A 15,701-nucleotide genomic window follows, 5' to 3' on the forward strand; every position below is an offset into this window, starting at 1 on the left:
TGAGGAACGCAGTGAACTAGCCTTCCCCCTGCTCTTCCCTTCCCCTGTCGTGATGTACTGGGGCTTTGGTGGTGACTCCTCCCATTGTCTGGTGGTGAGGGAGGGACACATGCTGCTGAGGTCTGTGCTCTGGAGCCCCATCCCCTGACACTTCCAAGCATGATTTTAATGAGGAGTTCTGGGGCTTTCCTGTGATTTTATATTTCATCATTGTGTGACTCGGTAAACAGTGCAAAGGGAGAGACAGCCACTGCCTCTGCTCCCACCTGCATAGGGCCCCCAGCAACCACCATCGTGCCAATGAGTGTATGTGCAGGACTGGGCACGCACACAAAGACTGGGCTTTGGTGATGGGGTTGGCACACAAGTGTGCACGCACAAATACTGGTGCTCAAGTGAGGTTCTCTCAGATACTGGGGATCAAGGAATGAGGCCTGCATGCATGAGTGAAAGACCCCCAGTGAGTACTTGGGTGATGGGCTCTTCACGCATGCATGTGCCCACAGTCCAGCTGATCATATTTGTGCACAAATACAACAGATACCATTAAAGTACAAATGCATGATTTTGTAACAATAGAGACACCCACATATATTAATGTGTAAATGTGTTTTTTGTGCATGTAGATTGCAGATGTTGAGACCTGTGCAAATTTTGCGCATCTAGTCAACACTTACCAAAACAAAGTAAGTCTTTCTTTCTTAATGTCTTTCCGCAGTTAACCAAAAAGCTCACAAATGGTCCTATGGAGAAATATTCCCTGCACACAATTGTAATAAGACAGTTCCTTAAAACAGATAGATCCTAAACTTTTCAAGGGAGCAGTTATGTCTTCATCTTCATAGTGTTTGTACATCACCTAGAACACTGGGGTCCCAATCCCTGATTGGACCACTGGTCACTACCACAGTATACATATTATATAATAACCATCTGATAGATGACCGTGTCAGCATAAATTAGTCTTGGTATTGAAAAATAATATTAAAATAAGTAAAGCGTAATTTATTTTATATGTACAGAAACATTTCTAAAATCAAATGTGATTTTTCTCACAATATATAATTACATATATCTATATGTATACATTGTTTTTATTATTTGAATTCTGATAGTGGCTAGAGAACACAAATGAGACTGGGGCCTTATAGTGGTAGCTATATACATGTAATAAGAGAGAGGCTTTGCCCTGAAGAGCTTAAAAATAGACAAGACAAAAGTGGGAAGAGAAACAGAGAAGGTTATTTGGTCTAGATCATTCAGTAGGTCAGTGGGCAATTTGGGAATAGAACTCAGTTGTCCTGGCTCCTAGTCCAGTGCCCTGTCCACTAGACCATGCTGCCACCCAAGGTAAAAAGATAAGTATTTTTTGTCATGTTAATTAAAAGCAGGTTCTGCCTGCTTCTCCATGCAGTCACATCGAATTATCTTCAGGCCTGATTTTCAGAGGTGCTGAGCTTTCAGCTCCTGTTAATTTAAACTGGAATTGTAGGGGCCCGTCACCTCAAAAAATCAGTTTTTTAGTGCACCGTTATTTATTAATATTATTTAATTATTTTTATTATGTTAGTGCTCATAAGGTGCTAGGCATTATCCAGACAAATAGCAAGACACTGGTCCCATTTCAGAAAAGTACTTGAGCATCTTCATAACTTTAAGCACACTTAGAATATATTTTCAACAATTTCTGTCTGTCCTCATTGGTTAAATACGTTGCTCACACCTTAGTCACGTCTTGCCTTGACTACTATATCCTTCTCCTCACAATCCCCTTACAATCCATCCAAAATACTGCTGTGAAAATCATCTTCCGCTCTCACTACTCTGACCATATTACTTCCCCTAATTAAGGCCCTTACTCTCTTGAGCCACCATGCTAGTTGGGCCATCATATGGCGTAATAATAATAGTTAATAATATTCTATATGAATGTGTAGTTGCTTTTGCTCTGTGTGGTACACCTCAGTTTCCCCCTGTGTACAATGTGGCTAATAATACTTACCTCACTTTTAAAGAGATTTGAGATCTACTGATGAAAAGAGCTATAGAAGAGCTAGGTATTATTTATTTATTTGTTTATTTATTATATTTAGATACAGAAAGCGTTGGGTGAAATTCTGTGGTCTCGGTTATGCAGAAGGTCAGGCTAGATTAATGTTATCACCCCTTCTGGTCTTAAAATCTGTGACTCTGTGAATCTCCTCTTTGTACTTTAGAAATCATTATGAGTGGGCAGTCAGCTGGGAAACACCAGTATAGTATCAGTTCACCACATACTGCAAGTATAAAATATGGAGTTGCATATATATTTATTCAATATATTTGTGTATATGTATATAGTTGTAACTTGTAACAGGACAGTCTGTCTTTTGAAGGGCAGGTCTGGATCCAGGCCACCCTGCTCTGAATTCTGGCCTGGAGAAGTAGGGAATTCTGCACATTGTAGTTCCCAGAGAGATGTCTGGTAATTGTAGGTTGGACTGTAATGCATGATAGGAAATGGACAGGTTATAAAAGGCAGTGAGATCTCAGTGTTCAAGTTGTTGAATTTTAGTGAACATATACTTGGAAAAAATCTCAGACCAGTGAGATTGATGAGTTTGAGAGCCAGTCTGTGGTTACCTAAAGAAATACCAATGCTGTGGTAAAACCTGGTGTGGCTAGGTAAAGAGCCATGGTGACAGTAAACTGTGGGGATCTCTCTAGGCAAAGGATGTAGGAGGGGTTTTGAGCTCGTTGGAAGAGGCCAGGCTGGTAGTTGGATCTCCTGGTGTGGAGGTGATTGAGATATGACCAGTGACAGGCATGAAAGGAAGTGATCCTGGGAAATAGGGTAGCAGTGTAATCTTGGGGTTGGGACACATAGCTATCCCGTGATTTTTGGTTGAGCTTAAGGAGGGCTGAGGGAGTCCTGGTCTTATTTATGCTCCCTTAGTTTGCTCCAGAAAAGAAGAACGCTTATTTTGGCCAGAGGGCACCAATTCTCTAACAAACTCAAATAAACTGTCCAGCCAGAGGGGAAACTGAGGCAATGGCTGCATCCTGATGCCAGAACAGGTGAGTTGCTTTTGTGTATGTTACATTCCCACACTTTACAGTTGCAGTAATGTATATAATTATCACTGTGGTGCTGGCCATGACTCCATAATTAAGGTTGCATTGAAAACAAACTAGGGAGTTATTGGGCTGGATTCTTAGTTATTCTATTACAGCTCTCTATATCAACTTCATGCTTCTCATATTCTGAGCCAATGCAGGGCCCTGTCTAGCTTTTGATGTAAATTAGAACATCTTTGGGGCTTCTCTAACCTGTATTCTGGTTCCAGTGGGCCCTGGGAAGCAAAGAACAACAACCATTTTGCAGTGTGCTCTGGCCACATCCCAGTCCATCCCCTATGCTGGGTATAGGGCTAGTGTAGAGCCTGTCTACCAGCTGGAAAGCCCCCAGCAGAGGGAATATTCTCAAGGGATAATATCTGCCTATTTTAAAGTCTCTTTATGCTACCAGAGAGCCATAAAATGGCATTAGTGTAACTAAGAATAGGCCCATTGTCTTGAATTTATATGAAAATCAAATATTTCCTCCCCAAACACACTGCTTATTAGATGGGTCCAGGCTGGGTTTTGATGGGTCTATACACAAGCAAATAGTTTTACACCAGTACTCCCTTACTATAATGGTCAGGGCACACATGCCAAGCAGGGTTTCACATCAGCTCTTGTCTTAACATAATACAAAATCTATATATGTGCAGCTGGTTTCACATCCGCTCTCTTGTTACCAAAATGTCAGTGCTGTACATGCACAGCTGGTTTTGGATAAATTCTTCAATACCATTATACTGGCACTGTATATTTGCTGCTAGTTAAGACTCCCATAGTAAACATCTGGGTAGTAAAATGTTCACAAATGTTGGAAATCATTTCCTTTATTGTGCATGATGCTTCAGTCGATACACACAAATAAGCGTGAATAAGAAATGAAAATGTGTTATCACTTTGATCCTGGTTCTTCATTTAATCCTCCCGCAAAAATGGGAATTCAAATACGAAAAAAACTGCTGCAGATTCACCACCTCACCCAAGAGAGGGGATTGTCAGGGAGCTGGTTGCAGCACCCTGATCCTGAGCTGCTTAGCCCTAGTAAAAGTTAGAGTTGTGGGTTATCTGCTCCAACTGACATTGGGTCCCGCAGAGAGCTTGCAGCAGTGAAGTGCCAGGCATAGTGGTGCTCTGGGTGAGCACAGTAGACTTGATGGCCTGGAAAATCCAGGCCTGTGTTTGCATGGGATTAAAGTTAATGAACTCCATTCTTTAAAAAAGAAAAACAGAAAAGCCTGAGTTAAGGTTCTTAAATTCTAAAAAGTCACTTCCTCTCTCATTCATAATTCAGTAAATATACTCGCACCTCATTAGAAACAGCAGCTTGAACTCTGACCCTGTGTAAGAAGTTTGTATACCAATAAATGTGTTCTTTGTGTGTGGTTCAGTCCAATGGCCACTGAAGTTGGTGGAAAGATTCCTGTTGACTTCCATCTGATTTGGATCAGGTCCGTGGACAAGTTGTTGAATTTTAGTGAACATATACTTGGAAACAAATATAAAGGGTGACCTTGAGAAAAATGCATACTCAATTTAAAAAATTGCTACAGGAGTTTGTTTATAAATTATATAGTGGTTGGTAAACAAGCAGTTGTACTTTACAGACTTCAGTAGTAGAATGTGGATATTTAAATGTGTAATCATTGATGTTTTACACACGCCAAAGAATGGGGAAAGAAAACATCTCAGTCAGACACTTTAGCAATAGTTTGATCAATACTGTATATGCTACATTATAAATTGTCCACAAATTATAAATGCTACAGTTTCTTAAATTCTTACAAAATTATATAAACATTGAAATGAGTCAAACAGTAATGTGTGATGGGACTGTCCAAAAGTACTCCAGTTAATACAGTTCTCCAGTCAACTCCTCTTCTTAGGGTCTGATCCAAAGCTGTCTGAAATCATTAGAAACACTCCCTTTGACATCAGTGGTATTTAGAGCAGGCCATTGTAGACATTCTGTATCAACATCTGAGATCAGAAATGTGTGCTTGTGGCTTGGGCTTCATCTACACTTCACACCTCAAGGGATGACATGTACGGAATGTGTAGGTACACACCACAGTGAAAAGCAGGCAGTGTCTACATTGTGTTAGTGTTACACTAACAAGTGTAACACTAACAAGTGTTAGTGAAAGGCTCTAGCAGGTAGGAGGCAAATTGGAAAGGCTGCCAGAGCCTTTCTCTGCAATATGTTGCTCCTGGAGCTTTTCCTCCCCACAAGGAAATTGTCCTAGGCAGAAAGCTACTGGAGTGTTTCCCCACTGCGTTCCTGCTGCCCGAGTCTTTCTCCTCTGCTGGAACTTTCCCTGCAGCAGAGAAAGAATCCAGCAGCATTGAGGTAGCAGGACACTACACTGCTAAAAGCAGTAGTGCAGAAGAGCAAACACTGTTTGGGTGAGTACAGATCCCTGCAGGGTACATACTGCAGGGTTCGGGAGTGTCTTTACTCTACTCGCCTACGCAGTACCTGGATCCTGATAAATGTGTGTTTAGAGTTCGCTGTCCTCCATGACTTCTCCTGCAGCACCAGGAACTTACACCTCTACTGGGAATTTTCAGTGGGCATTCTTCATACTCCAGCGCAGTGCTGGGAACGGATAAATCACTGGCCTGGTACCGGAGGGCAAAAGACTCCAGCAATCACTCCAAGAGGGGTCCTCCAACATGCCTTCTCTTCAAGGAGCTGGACCAGGTGCTCTCCAGTGCACCCAGTACTGAGGCTGAGGTGACGCACGACCCCTTTTCAACCCTGCTGGCCTCATCGTCCGACAGGATGCTGATGAAGGCCAGGGTGTGGAGTTAGTGGGAAACACAGAGGAAGAGGCCAGGAAGAAAGAGGAGTATTGTTTTCCTGCATCTCTACCCAGAGGAGCAGGTTGAGCAAGCCCCTCCTGACAAGCAAGGAGGACCTTGAGACTCAGTAGGAATTGGAACCTGAGGCTGGTAAGGTAAAAGCCCACCCTCCCCGCCAACATCACCTCCTTCTTTCTCCAAAGCTGCGTCCAGGCTGGAAGGCCATCCCTTCTGCCCCTCCCCTCCAACAAAGGACCCCCGACCCAGGCACAACTGTAAATTCAACAGTCTATTGAAACCACTGTAAAGCTTTTCTTTTGATGGAAGCTGTAGAACAGATTATCAGCGAACTATCACATTGCTTCTGGGTTTATGTGTTTGTTGGCCAACAGGCTGACAGTGATGGAGGGAGTGGAAAGGGCTGGTTTGTGGACAGAACATTTGTGCAACTTTAATTGTTCTCCAACGTTGCAGCTGTTTTCTGCTCCTTCAAGGTCACAGACTTTCACTACAGTAACACCCCCCTCTCCACACACACACACCCCTTGCAAACGGGAGCCACTCAGAAGGGGGAGGGGGAGGGGGTTTAGTATCAGGACCAGTTACTCATGGAAAGGAGAAGGGGAACCTTTGCTTCTCCAAAGAATGTGATAGCGGTCCTGTGTTACAGTAAAAAAGTTTTCAAGCATTCCCATGCTCCAGTGGCTGGCATCTTTCCACTTGCAGCCATGCCACCCAAGCCAGGAGAAAGGGCAGTAGGTGAGGGATCTGCTGCGGCAGTGGCACAAACACAATGCAGTGTCCCTTTGCAGTGGGGAGGTGTGTGGCTTGCAGTCTTGATCGGAAAGTCCATGGCACACAGTACAGCTGCAGTATCATCCTTTCTTTCCCTGTTCCTTTCTCTGGTCTTCGCTGGATGAAGGAGCTGGATTTCCTGATGCTGCAGGGACTGGTTTGGGAACGGGTGGGCATTTGAAGTGGTTTGCTTATGTCCCTCCATGCAGTCTCCATCTGCTAGCTTAGAATGTAGTTTATTTCCATTTGGATTGCTTCCCAGTCCCATAAGCATATGTCAGCAAACTTCTGGTACAGCAGGAACTCCAACTGGTTCTGAAGACTCAAGGGTAGCACAGATTTTCTTGGCCCACCTTCATAGCTCACCAAACCCCTGCATTCAGTGATTTATAGGGGGTGGCAAGTAGCACAAGCATCTCTCTGGCTGCTGGATCCCATCATAGGGCTGGAAAACTACGTCCCTTTTCCAGTCTAGTACTTTCAAAACTGCTATGTTCACCAAATGATGGCCAGACTGAAAAGAAAAAAATGAGAACGGTTAATGTTGCCCCTGAAACAAATGCACGCGCTGGCCCCATCACAGACTTTGTGACATTACATTTAAAAAAAAATAGTTCATGCTACCTACCATTCTCAGCAGGTGCTCCTTTCGAGGCAGCTGCAAAAGTTCTCGGAGAACCAATCGCATTCCCGAAACAATCGCATGCCTGAAATGCTGAAAAGTATCAATATTGTGGCATTCCACAGCAAAAGTTATGTTATGTTGGGGGATTTCTTGCCCACGTTCCAAGAGAAGAAAAAATATAATGCTGTTTTTGTGATTGAATTCGCAGGACCTTCGGCTGAGCAGAGTGAACCCATTCTGCCCAGGAATAGTAGGGGCAGACAGAAAAGGACACTGGAAGACCTGGTCACTGGGATCAACAGAAGGAGCCAGGAGCAGTTTCCCTTTATGAGGGAAAGGGAAAAACAGGTTACTGAATAGGAGGAACAGGCTATGCAGCACAAGGAACATTTTTTTCAAAGGGTATGTCTACACTACGGAATAAGGTCGAATTTATAGAAGTCGGTTTTTTAGAAATCGGTTTTATATATTCGAGTGTGTGTGTCCCCACAGAAGTGCATTAAGTGCATTAACTCGGCGGAGTGCTTCCACAGTACCGAGGCTAGAGTCGACTTCCGGAGCGTTGCACTGTGGGTAGCTATCCCACAGTTCCCGCAGTCTCCGCTGCCCATTGGAATTCTGGGTTGAGATCCCAACGCCTGATGGGGCTGAAACATTGTCGCGGGTGGTTCTGGGTACATATCGTCAGTCCCCCCTTCCCTCCCTCCCTTCGTGAAAGCAAGGGCAGACAATCGTTTCGCGCCTTTTTTCCTGAGTTACCTGTGCGGACGCCATACCACCGCAAGCATGGAGCCCGCTCAGGTAACCGTCACCGTATGTCTCCTGGGTGCTGGCAGACGCGGCACGGCATTGCTACACAGTAGCAGCAACCCATTGCCTTGTGGCAGCAGACGGTACAATACGACTGGTAGCCGTCCTCGTCATGTCCGAGGTACTCCTGGTCGCCTGTGTGAGGTCGATCAGGAGCGCCTGGGCAGACATGGGCGCAGGGACTAAATTTTTAGTGACTTGACCAGGTCATTCTCTTAAGTCCAGCAGTCAGTCCTATTGAACCGTCTTATGGTGAGCAGGCAGGCAATATGTCCTTCTGCACCTTCTGCTGCCAGCCAAAGATGTAAAAGATAGATGGAGTGGATCAAAACAAGAAATAGACCAGATTTGTTTTGTACTCATTTGCCTCCTCCCCTGTCTAGGGGACTCATTCCTCTAGGTCACACTGCAGTCACTCACAGAGAAGGTGCAGCGAGGTAAATCTAGCCATGTATCAATCAGAGGCCAGGCTAACCTCCTTGTTCCAATAAGAACAATAACTTAGGTGCACCATTTCTTATTGGAACCCTCCGTGAAGTCCTGCCTGAACTACTCCTTGATGTAAAGCCACCCCCTTTGTGGATTTTAGCCCCCTGAAGCCAACCCTGTAAACCGTGTCGTCAGTCGCCCCTCCCTCCGTCAGAGCAACGGCAGACAATCATTCCGCGCCTTTTTTCTGTGCGGACGCCATACCAAGGCAAGCATGGAGTCCGCTCAGCTCACTTTGGCAATTAGGAGCACATTAAACACCACACGCATTATCCAGCAGTATATGCAGCACCAGAACCTGGCAAAGCGCTACCGGGCAAGGAGGCGACGTCAGCGCGGTCACGTGAGTGATCAGGACATGGACACAGATTTCTCTGAAAGCATGGGCCCTGCCAATGCATGCATAATGGTGCTAATGGGGCAGGTTCATGCTGTGGAACGCCGATTCTGGGCTTGGGAAACAAGTACAGACTGGTGGGACCGCATAGTGTTGCAGGTCTGGGACGATTCCCAGTGGCTGCGAAACTTTCGCATGCGTAAGGGCACTTTCATGGAACTTTGTGACTTGCTTTCCCCTGCCCTGAAGCGCATGAATACCAAGATGAGAGCAGCCCTCACAGTTGAGAAGCGAGTGGCGATAGCCCTGTGGAAGCTTGCAACACCAGACAGCTACCGGTCAGTTGGGAATCAATTTGGAGTGGGCAAATCTACTGTGGGGGCTGCTGTGATGCAAGTAGCCCACTCAATCAAAGATCTGCTGATATCAAGGGTAGTGACCCTGGGAAATGTGCAGGTCATAGTGGATGGCTTTGCTGCAATGGGATTCCCTAACTGTGGTAGGGCCATAGACGGAACCCATATCCCTATCTTGGCACCGGAGCACCAAGCCGCCGAGTACATAAACCGCAAGGGGTACTTTTCAATAGTGCTGCAAGCTCTGGTGGATCACAAGGGACGTTTCACCAACATCAACGTGGGATGGCCGGGAAAGGTACATGACGCTCGCATCTTCAGGAACTCTGGTCTGTTTCAAAAGCTTCAAGAAGGGACTTTATTCCCAGACCAGAAAATAACTGTTGGTGATGTTGAAATGCCTATATGTATCCTTGGGGACCCAGCCTACCCCTTAATGCCATGGCTCATGAAGCCGTACACAGGCAGCCTGGACAGCAGTCAGGAGCTGTTCAACTACAGGCTGAGCAAGTGCAGAATGGTGGTAGAATGTGCATTTGGACGTTTAAAGGCGCGCTGGCGCAGTTTACTGACTCGCTTAGACCTCAGCGAAACCAATATTCCCACTGTTATTACTGCTTGCTGTGTGCTCCACAATATCTGTGAGAGTAAGGGGGAGACGTTTATGGCGGGGTGGGAGGTTGAGGCAAATCGCCTGGCTGCTGGTTACGCGCAGCCAGACACCAGGGTGGTTAGAAGAGCACAGGAGGGTGCGGTACGCATCAGAGAGGCTTTGAAAACCAGTTTCATGACTGGCCAGGCTACGGTGTGAAAGTTCTGTTTGTTTCTCCTTGATGAAACCCCCCGCCCCTTGGTTCACTCTACTTCCCTGTAAGCTAACCACCCTCCCCTCCTCCCTTTGATCACCGCTTGCAGAGGCAATAAAGTCATTGTTGCTTCACATTCATGCATTCTTTATTCATTCATCACACAAATAGGGGGATGACTACCAAGATAGCCCAGGAGGGGTGGTGGAGGAGGGAAGGAAAATGCCACACAGCACTTTAAAAGTTTACAACTTTAAAATTTATTGAATGACAGCCTTCTTTTTTTTGGGCAATCCTCTGTGGCGGAGTGGCTGGTTGGCCGGTGGCCCCCCCACCGCGTTCTTGGGCGTCTGGGTGTGGAGGCTATGGAACTTGGGGAGGAGGGCGGTTGGTTACACAGGGGCTGTAGTGGCAGTCTGTGCTCCAGCTGCCTTTGCTGCAGCTCAACCATACACTGGAGCATACTGGTTTGGTCCTCCAGCAGCCTCAGCATTGAATCGTGCCTCCTCTCATCACGCTGCCACCACATTCGAGCTTCAGCCCTCTCTTCAGCCCGCCACTTACTCTCTTCAGCCCGCCACCTCTCCTCCTGGTCATTTTGTGCTTTCCTGCAGTCTGACATTATTTGCCTCCACGCATTCGTCTGTGCTCTGTCAGTGTGGGAGGACAGCATGAGCTCGGAGAACATTTCATCTCGAGTGCGTTTTTTTTTCTTTCTAATCTTCACTAGCCTCTGGGAAGGAGAAGATCCTGTGATCATTGAAACACATGCAGCTGGTGGAGAAAAGAAAAGGGACAGCAGTATTTAAAAAGACACATTTTATAAAACACTGGCTACACTCTTTCAGGGTAAACCTTGCTGTTAACATTACATACATAGCACATGTGCTTTCGTTACAAGGTCGCATTTTGCCTCCCCCCACCGCGTGGCTACCCCCTCAACCCTCCCGCCTCCCTGTGGCTAACAGCGGGGAACATTTCTGTTCAGCCGCAGGCAAACAGCCCAGCAGGAATGGGCTCCTCTGAGTGTCCCCTGAAGAAAAGCACCCTATTTCAACCAGGTGACCATGGATTATATCTCACTCTCCTGAGGATAACACACGAACGGATGTTGCTTGAACGCCAGCAAACATACACTGCAATGCTTTGTTGTACAATGATTCCCGAGTACGTGCTACCGGCCTGGTGTGGTAAAGTGTCCTACCATGGTGGATGGAATAAGTCTGCCCTCCCCAGAAACCTTTTGCAAAGGCTTTGGGAGTATATCCAGGAGAGCCGCGAATACCAGGGCAAAGTAATCCTTTCACATGCTTGCTTTTAAACCATGTATAGTATTTTAAAAGGTACACTCACCGGAGGTCCCTTCTCCACCTGCTGGGTCCAGGAGGCAGCCTTGGGTGGGTTCAGGGGGTACTGGCTCCAGGTCCAGGGTAAGAAACAGTTCCTGGCTGTCGGGAAAACCGGTTTCTCCGCTTGCTTGCTGTGAGCTATCTACAACCTCGTCATCATCATCATCTTCTTCGTCCCCAAAACCTGCTTCCGTATTGCCTCCATCTCCATTGAAGGAGTCAAACAACACGGCTGGGGTAGTGGTGGCTGAACCCCCTAAAATGGCATGCAGCTCGTCATAGAAGCGGCATGTTTGGGGCTCTGACCCGGAGTGGCCGTTCGCCTCTCTGGTTTTCTGGTAGGCTCGCCTCAGCTCCTTCAGTTTCACGCGGCACTGCTTCGGGTCCCTGTTATGGCCTCTGTCCTTCATGCCCTGGGAGATTTTGACAAAGGTTTTGGCATTTCGAAAACTGGAACGGAGTTCTGATAGCACGGATTCCTCTCCCCATACAGCGATCAGATCCCGTACCTCCCGTTCGGTCCATGCTGGAGCTCTTTTGCGATTCTGAGACTCCATCATGGTCACCTCTGCTGATGAGCTCTGCATGGTCACCTGCAGCTTGCCACGCTGGCCAAACAGGAAATGAGATTCAAAAGTTCGTGGTTCTTTTCCTGTCTACCTGGCCAGTGCATCTGAGTTGAGAGTGCTGTCCAGAGCGGTCAAAATGGAGCACTCTGGGATAGCTCCCGGAGGCCAATACCGTCGAATTGTGTCCACAGTACCCCAAATTCGAGCCGGCAAGGCAGATTTAAGCGCTAATCCACTTGTCAGGGGTGGAGTAAGGAAATCGATTTTAAGAGCCCTTTAAGTCGAAATAAAGGGCTTCATCGTGTGGACTGGTGCAGGTTTACATCGATTTAACGCTGCTAAATTCGACCTAAAGTCCTAGTGTAGACCAGGGCAAAGACAAGAGGCATTCATTATCTGGTTCCTGGGGCAGGACTCACAGAGCTTGCCCAAAGGGACTGGGAGTATGCCCTTTTGCAATCCCTGGTACAAGTGATAGAGGAATGAAATTGGGTTCTGCCTGCACAATAGCTGCTCCTGTATCTGAAACTGGCACCTTCTTCTCCAGCTCCTTCTCCTCCTACTGCATCTACAGTCCACCATGATGCTGAAACAGAGGACCCACCCCATCCCCCATGACAGTCCCAGTCTCTGCATCACCTTGGCATCATTAATCTTTCCCATGTGTCCAATGTTAGTGTTCATAAATCTGACTTTGTGGTCCACTACACCTTGAAGAATGAGTGAGGAGTAACCTTTTTGATTGATGCACTCACTCATGCCTTTTGGAGGGCAAAGTAGAGGGATGTAGGTGCCATCGATGCCCCCCACGCAGTTTGGAAACCTCATTCTCTGGAACCCAGCGATAATTTTTGGTGCTTTGGTGATGGAGACCACCCAAGCATAGATGAGTGTTGAATGTTGCACCAGTCCCGACAGTGGACTTCCCTGAAGTGGTTTGCAACTGACCAGTAGCTGTCTGGTTTTGCCAGCTCCCAGAGGGCAATAGCCACCCGCTTCTGTGCCGGTTTGGGTCTTTGGAAATTAGTACTCTGCTATGGTAGGATTGAGGCCAGTTACTCACAGAGCTGTATGAAGGTCTACTTTCTCATGCTGAAGTTCTGCAGCCACTGGTCATCCTGCCAGCTTTCCAAGATGATGTGATCCCACCACACTATGCTGGTTCTCCTGGTCCAGAAGTGATGGTCCACACCCATGGACATACAGTCACAGGACCAGCAGTGTCTGGTGTCTCTGTGTTTTGGAGTAACAGTGGATCAGTCACTGTCTTGGTCATCCGTTTTCAGCTTTTGAGAAGGGTCCAGGTCCATTCACCCAAGATTCTTGCGGTTTGTGTCCAACACACACACACACACACACACACTTGTTCCGCAGGAGCAGAACTGCATCATCAGTCACTTGTTCTACGTCTTCGACCAAGTTGGGCAGGAGAGAAGGGTGAGCGGGTGGTGCCATCGTTAAATGTGCAAAGCTGTCTACAGTACCTCCCACACACAGCAAGGTGACTCCTAAATCCTCTCCTCCGATGCACAGAACCCTGGGGTATGGATCCTGAAACTGTAGAGCTAACCTCATGCACCAAAAGAAGGCAGAGTGGGTGGGGATGTACCCAGGTACCTACAGAGTGTGCACCTGTGTCCAGCACAGTATATGTGGACACTCAGCAGAGGCATGGGTATATGTGCAAGCATACACACGGCCCTGTACCCCTGTCCAGGTACCAGTATAGATGTAGCCTCTGAGAACTTCAAGAGTCAGACAGTGCCGGCACCTCTGAAATACCAATGTAAATTTTGTTACATTACTACACTGAGTGGAGAATTACGCATGTGGATGAAAGTAATTAAATATGTAGTTTAGCATCTTTTAAATAAGTATTCTGTGAGTTAATAATTGTGCCTTACCAAATGTATTAACCCAGTCTTTGGCTGTGGCTGAGAAGCAGACAATACAGCTCAGAAGCGGAGCTGTAAGACACTTTTGTGCTCCTTGTTTCTGGACCAGCTATACTCCAGATCAGTCCCCTGGCATAATTTAAAGTAGCCTTCAGACTGTTCTAATGGTTTAAGATGACTGCCAAAGGCCTCAAGAATACATAATAGAAGACGGAGATTGCTGGGATTCCAGGAAAACATGGCCATGTCCCCTTTCCATTAGCCACACCCAACACCCACCACTCCAAATGCAATAGGTTGCGTAGGAGTCATTAAACTGACTGTGCCTACAGTGGAATCATCTCCCCATAAGTAGCCACTGGTGATTTCCTTGCCAGCATGGTGCAAAGCAACTTTGGTACAGGTGAGGACTGGGGCTATTGAATTTATGTGTGGACTAACAAAGGTAAGGTTGCTATCTTTTTAATTGCATGTACGTATTGAAACATTATGTGTGAAACATTAAGTCATTTTATTAAAAATGGATAAAGAACTTTAACTTAGGAAGTAAACTTTTTTATCCACCTGAGACAAAGGGGAGTGTGGAGCCCAAAGCTGCCAGAAAAGAGGCTAAGGGCCTCTAGGCCCAGGAGGGCAATAGGGTAGCAGTAATAGAGTCCTGCACAGGGGCAGTGAGTCATATGGGCCCTTGGTGCCCATGCTCCAGCAAATTCAGGTCACGGGGGCCCGGTTCCACCAATGTTCAGGGCTGGGTCTCTCCCTCGGCCCCACCTGCTGTCCCGCGTGACTCCTCTGGAGCATCCCCCGGCCCCGCACGCCTCCCCGGAGCGTCCCTGCTTGTGCCCTGGGCAGCAGGTGGCTGCCCTGCTGCTCCGCGCTGTGCTCCCTCGATGGCCGCTGCTGCTGCTGGCTATAAAAGGGAGCTGTGCCAGCAGCAGGCTCAGGGAGGAGAGGAGGCGGCACACACATGATGGCAGCCCTCGCCCCACACCCGGCACAAACCACAGGGAGGCCAGGGGGCTTCCTGGACCTGAGAGGGGCCTGGCCTCTAGTAGCATGTGCAGTGCCGGTGCCAGGTAAGTGTGCTGCTGGGGGGGAGATGGCTGGGGGGACTGTGGAGTCCTCCTCTCTGGCCCCAGCCCCGTGACAGCCTGCCTGCACAGCAACTCCTCATCCCCAGCCCTGCCCCACCCCAGAGCCCACCCCTCCCGCACCTGAACCCTCTGCCCTAGCCCTGAGCCCCCTCTCACCCCCCAAACCCCTCACCCCAGCCAGATCCCTCATCCCCCCACACCCCAATCCTCTGCCTTAGCCCTGAGCCCCCGCCCACACCCCAAACCCCTCATCCCCAGCCCCAGCCCAGAGCCCTCACCCCCCCACACACACCTACATTGTTCAATATAGGGGAACTGTTAAATGCTTACTGTTTCCAGTCCATTTTTACATTATTTTAAAAATATATATATCAGCTTACAAGGCAGGTGGGGGCGGGACTTGGACCTGTTTTGGGCACCACCAAAAATTATACAAACCTGCAGCCCTGATCCTGCTTGTAGGACCAGCAGCATTACATGTATTGTATTGGTTTAGTATACGTGTATAGGTAGCATGAGGGCAACATTAACTGAATTTGGGGGTCGCCTGGGTAGAGACCAACCCACTTAACCAAATACCCCTCTCCTTGGTGCCCCAGAAGAAGCCCAGGTTAGAACCTTCTCCCCAAATCCACAGCCCCCAGTGTGAGCAGGGAAACCCCTCCTCAAATG

At 47.5% G+C, this 15,701-nt stretch overlaps 1 long non-coding RNA gene across 1 annotated transcript; it reads left to right on the plus strand.

The window, feature by feature from the left end:
• Positions 1–4: 4 nt before the first annotated feature.
• On the plus strand, positions 5–7,785 carry LOC141994423 (uncharacterized). The gene is made up of 3 exons (XR_012641127.1): positions 5–120; positions 627–686; positions 7,533–7,785. It is a non-coding gene; the product is annotated as an uncharacterized LOC141994423 (long non-coding RNA).
• The last annotated feature ends 7,916 nt before the right edge of the window (positions 7,786–15,701 follow it).

Source organism: Natator depressus, chromosome 10 (genome assembly GCF_965152275.1).
Source record: "Natator depressus isolate rNatDep1 chromosome 10, rNatDep2.hap1, whole genome shotgun sequence".
NCBI classification, from domain to species: Eukaryota; Metazoa; Chordata; order Testudines; family Cheloniidae; genus Natator; species Natator depressus.